The sequence below is a fragment of the Tachyglossus aculeatus genome, chromosome 10 (assembly GCF_015852505.1).
Source record: "Tachyglossus aculeatus isolate mTacAcu1 chromosome 10, mTacAcu1.pri, whole genome shotgun sequence".
NCBI classification, from domain to species: domain Eukaryota; kingdom Metazoa; phylum Chordata; class Mammalia; order Monotremata; family Tachyglossidae; genus Tachyglossus; species Tachyglossus aculeatus.
In genome coordinates this window covers 50,029,024-50,035,023 of record NC_052075.1, presented here as the reverse complement: position 1 = coordinate 50,035,023, position 6,000 = coordinate 50,029,024, and positions in this window count along the sequence as shown.

Genomic DNA, 6,000 nt, shown 5'->3' with positions numbered 1-6,000 from the left:
TTTGTTAAGCACTTACTATGTGCAAAGCACCGTTCTAAGTACGAATGAAGGAATGGAAGGCCTCCTGGAGGAGGGTCATTCATTCATTCAATCGTATTTATTGAGCGCTTACTGTGTGCAGAGCACCGTACTAAGCGCTTGGGAAGTACAAGTCCCAATTGCTTGCACGGCTCAGTGGAAAGAGCACGGGCTTTTGGAGTCAGAGGTCTTGGGTTCAAATCCCGGCTCCGCCGCTTGTCAGCTGTGTGACTTTGGGCAAGTCACTTAACTTCTCTGGGCCTCAGTTCCCTCGTCTGGAAAATGGGGATTAAGACTGTGAGCCCCCCACCCCCACCCCCGTGGGACAACCTGATCACCTTGTAACCTCCCCAGCGCTTAGAACAGTGCTTTGCACATAGTAAGCGCTTAACAAATGCCATCATTTATTTTTTTTTAGTACAATGCTCTGCACATAGTAAGTGCTCAATTGATTGATATGGACCTCTCCCAAGCGTGTGGTACAGCATTCAGCACACAGGAAGCGCTTACTAATAATAAAGCGCTTACTATGTCCCAGGCACTGTACTAAGTGCTGGGGTGGATACAAGCAGCAGCAGAAGCAGCATGGCATAGTGGATAGAGCATGGGCCTGGAAATCATGGGTTCTAATCCTGGCTTCTCCACTTTTCATTCATTCATTCATTCAATCGTATTTATTGAGCACTTACTGTGTGCAGAGCACTGGACTAAGCGCTTGGAAAGTACAAGTTGGCAACATATAGGGACGGTCCCTACCCAACAGTGGTATTACTGTATTACCCAACAGAGAACAAAACATATTAACAAAATAAAATAAACCCTTATCTGCTGTGTGACCTTGGGCAAGTTACTTCAATTTGTACTTGTACAAGTACAACTTGTACTTCCCAAGTGCTTAGTACAGTGCTCTGCACACAGTAAGCGCTCAATAAATGTGATTGATTGATTGATTCATGTCTCTGTGCTTCAGTTACCTTATCTGTAACATGAGGATTGAGAATGAGCCCCCCGCTTGGGATAGGGACTGTGTATAATCTGATTTGCTCGTATCTACCCCAGCGCTTTGTACAGTGTTTGGCACTTAGTGAGTGCTTAACAAATACCATTATTATTATTATTATTATTATTATTATACAAGCAAATTGGGTTGAACACAGTCCCTGTCCCACGTGGGGCTCACGCTCTCAATCCCCACTTTGCAGATGAGGTAACCGAGGCCCAGAAAAATCAAGTGACTTGACCGAGGCCACACGGCAGGCAAGTGGCCGAGGCGGGATTCATTCATTCAATCATATTTACTGAGCACTTACTGTGTGCAGAGCACTGTACTAAGCGCTTGGGAAGTCCAAGTTGGCAACATCTAGAGACGGTCATCATCATCATCAATCGTATTTATTGAGTGCTTACTGTGTGCAGAGCACTGTACTAAGCGCTTGGGAAGTCCAAGTTGGCAACATATAGAGACAGTCCCTACCCAACAGTGGGCTCACAGTCTAAAAGGGGGAGACAGAGAACAAAACCAAACATACTAACAAAATAAAATAAATAGAATAGCGGGCTCACAGTCTAGAAGGGGGAGACAGACAACAAAACATATTAACAAAATAAAATTAATAGCCCACTGTGGGGTAGGGACCGTCTCTATATGTTGCCAATTTGTACTTCCCAAGCGCTTAGTACAGCGCTCTGCACACAGTAAGTGCTCAATACGATTGAATGAATGAATGAAATAGAATAAATATGTACAAATAAAATAGAGTAATAAATACGTACAAACATATATACAGGTAATCCCCATTTTACAGATGCCCCATTTTACAGCTCAGTTACCTCATCTGTAAAATGGGGATTCGAACCCGTGACCTCACAACTTACTAAATCCCAGTCACCGAGCAGGGCAGGAGCTGGCAGTAGAAATGACGGTTTACCTTGAACCCTCCACACTCACCCGGCATCGTCTGGGCCCGAGCCAAATGCAAACTTCTTCTTCTCCCCTGTCCCCAAGGAAGGTGTCCTGTCAGCCTCTGTGGCAGCTGGAAGAAAAGGCAGAGAGCAGGACTCAGAAAGGGGAAGGGAGAAGGAGCTCTTGAACTTTGGAAAGATCTTAGTCTCCAGTGAGTATTTACGAACGATTGCTTAGAGAAGCAGCGTGGCTCAGTGGAAAGAACCCGGGCTTTGGAATCAAAGGTCATGGGTTCAAATCCCAGCTCCGCCACTCGTCAGCTGGGTGACTTTGGGCAAGTCGCTTCACTGCTCTGGGCCTCAGTTCCCTCATCTGTCAAATGGGGATGAAGACTGTGAGCCCCATGTGGGACAACCTGATCACCTTGTATCCCCCCAGCGCTTAGAACGGTGCTCTGCATGTAGTAGGCGCTTAACAAATACCATCATCATTATCATGCCTTGATTTGAAGGTGAAGCTTTGTTTTGGCGAGGTAAATATAACTCCCCAAATCTCATCTTGGTTGCAAATGAAGTAGGAAGCGTGGCTCAGTGGAAAGAGTCTGGGCTTAGAGTCTAGAGGGGGAGACTGTATGGTATTAACTTCTGCCTCCCCATCTAGACAGTCTGCTAGGTTTTTTTTAATGGCATTTATTAAGCGTTTACTATGTGCAAAGCACTGTTCTAAGTGCTGGGAAGGTTACAAAGTGATCAGGTTGTCCCACGGGGGGCTCACAGTCAATCCCCATTTTGCAGATGAGGGAACCGAGGCCCAGAGAAGTGAAGTGACTTGCTCAATGTCACACAGCTGATAATTGGTGGAGCCGGGATGTGATCCTGTGACCACTGACTCCAAAGCCCGAGCTCTTTCCACTGAGCCACACTGCTTCTCTAGTTATGCTAGTTACGGGCAGAGAACGTGTCTGCTTATTCTCTTTTACCTTACTCTCCCAAGTGCTTAGAATCAATCAATCATATTTGAGCGCTCACTGTGTGCAGAGCACTGTACTAAGCACTTGGGAAGTACAAGCTGGCAACATATGGAGACAGTCCCTACCCAACAGTGCGCTCACAGTCTAGAAGGGGGAGACAGAGAACAAAACTAAACATACTAACAAAATAAAATAAATAGAATAGATAGGTACAAGTAAAATAAATAAATAGAGTAATAAATATGTACAAACATATATACATATATAGAGGTGCTGTGGGGAAGGGAAGGAGGTAAGATGCGGGGGATGGAGAGGGGGACGAGGGGGAGAGGAAGGAAGGGGCTCAGTCTGGGAAGGCCTCCTGGAGGAGGTGAGCTCTCAGTAGGGCCTTGAAGGGAGGAAGAGAGCTAGCTTGGCGGATGGGCAGAGGGAGGGCATTCCAGGCCCAGGGGTCGATGGTGGGACAGGAGGGCTGAGTAGGTGCGAATGAGGTTGCCGTTAATGTTACTTACTTGGTGATAACAAGGGCCTTTTTCCAGGGGTTGGGGGGAGCGAATCAGTCAGGACCGGACCAGGAAGGGGGGTTGGGGGACACTATAAGGAAGGTCGCTTAAGTGTTGGGGGGTGGAAGCAGGGGGCGTCTATGGGGGCGCTCGGAGAAGAGGAGAATAATAATGTTTTGCATCCAGTACGCACTCAATAAATGCCATCGATCGATTGGGGGTAGACAATATAAATAAATGAGACAGGGTGAACATCAAGTGTGTCCTCGGGAGCCCCCCAACCCATCCTCAGACTCCGGTTCTCTCTGGCCCCGGACCCCAGCCTCACCGCCTCTCTCCCTCTCCCTCCTTCCGCCCCATTCGCCCTAGGCAGGGGGGTTGGGGGGCTCACCCATCTGAGGGGACACAGGGACTTGTAGACTTTTTGGTACCAGTCGCAGGGGCTGGGGTCCTTCCCATGCCTTTTCATCACCCTGTTGCAGCAGTGGTAGTCTAGGAAAAGACACTCAACAAGGGAAAGATTCCCCCACTCCCAAGCCTAACATTGCTCTCCCCAAAACACCCAGCCCCAACCCACCCCTTCCCCACTTAGCCCTCCTCACCCTCCAGCGATGCATCCCCCCCACCTCCCTTCCAGCTCTCCTCAGAAACCCAACCTTCCTGCCCAAATTCCAGCTCCCCTCGGAAGTCCAGGTACCTCTCCCCCCTCACTCTGGTTTCAGTTCCCCTCCTCACGGCCCCACACTTACCCAAGTAGTTCTGGAAGCAATCGGGGGTCTGATTGGTGTTGGGGAACCGGGGGTCAAAGGGTGCCCTTTTGTACTCGCCCTTGACCCCCTTTCCAGCGAAATCTTTCATCTCAGTGGGTGAGACCGGGGCCTGTTGAGGGGGAAGGGGATAATAATAATAATAATAATGACGGCATTTATTAAGCGCTTACTATGTGCACAGCACTGTTCTAAGCGCTGGGGAGGTTACAAGGTGATCAGGTTGTCCCAGTGGGGGGCTCACAGTCTTCATCCCCATTTTACAGAGGAGGGAACTGAGGCCCAGAGAAGTGAAGTGACTTGCCCAAAGTCACACAGCTGACAAGTGACAGAGCCGGGATTTGAACCCATGACCTCAGACTCCAAAGCCCAGGCTCTTTCCACTGAGCCACGCTGCTTCCCCGATCAGTTGGGAAGGTCAAGAGGCCTATAGGGCCCAGGGAGGGCTGTTCGTTGGACATGGCCTGGGGAAGGCGGATGGGAGGCTGGGAGTAGAGGTGGGGAAGAAATAGGGCTGCGGGAAGGGACACCTTTCAAATCAGCTCTTAGAACATCGTAAGCGCTTAACAAATGCCATCATTATTATTATTATTACTAAATCAGGTGGGTGTGGGGTGGAGCTGTGGGCTTTCACCTGAAGCAGGTGTTGGAACAGGTGGTGGTGAAGGTCAGCCCAGGTCGCCCTCATTGCCCAGATTGGCTCCTGGATGCCCAGCTTGGGTCCATGAGGGGAGAGGCCCGTTGGCACCCCGGCAACGGCTCTGCCCACCCCCACAGCCGATGGAATTGGGAGCCCTCCAAGGACCCAGGCGATCCCTCCACCCCACCCCCGGCATGGCTCCTGTGGGACCTGCTGCAGAGCTTGGGTTGACCCCTCATGGCAGTGGTCAAGGCCCGGGGAGGCCCGGACCCCTGCCCTCGGGCAACTGACCACCTGACAGATGACCGGGGAAGGACACCCCGAGCCGGAGCCCATCTCCCATCCCCAGAGCGCAGAGTTACGGGGAGACGGTTCCCCAGACGGCCCACCCAGGGGTGACGGAGGGGAGAAAACGGAGGCCGGGAGGGACCGGAATCCGGCGCGCTTTCTTCCTAGTTCTAACAAGGACAGAGAACATCTCTGAACCTGAATGAATCCGACCCCTACAACAGCGTAGACCAGGCTCAAGTTTTGGACGGGGGCTGTTTGCTGGGGTGATGGAGCGGTGGGAGACTGGCCCCAAACACCTCAGGGTCCCCGCGTGTCTCCGAGTCTTCAGGTCAGGGCTCCCCAGGTCAGCGTAGATACCCCCAGCCCCCAACTCTATTTATTTTTTTTGTGCATATTTATTCTATTTATTTTATTTTGTTAATATGTCTGGTTCTCTGTCTCCCCTTTCTAGACTGTGAGCCCACTGTTGGGCAGGGCCCGTCTCTACATGTTGCCAACTTGTACTTCCCAAGCGCTTAGTCCAGTGCTCTGCACACAGTAAGCGCTCAATAAATACGATTGAATGAATGAATGAACTCTGAGAGGTGGGCCAGGAGCGGAGCCAGGCGGCCCAGGGACGGGAACAGGATGTCAAGGGGGCTCGGTTAGCTGGCCGAAGGCGTGAGGATGGACTTCCAGGGACAGACGCTGTAGTATCTGGGAAAGGGTTTTAATGGAGAACGGGGAGAGGGCCGGCCAGATCATGCCCAAATCCCCCCGGAAGGACAGCCACTGCAACTTTTCCGCTCCCAAGTGGGGCTCCTGCCCCCAGGCCTGGTGTGTGTGTGGGGGGTAAGAGCAACAGGAACCTGTCGGGAAGAGAGACAGTGAGGGGCTGCAGATTCCTGGGAGAGCCAGAGTCCACAAGG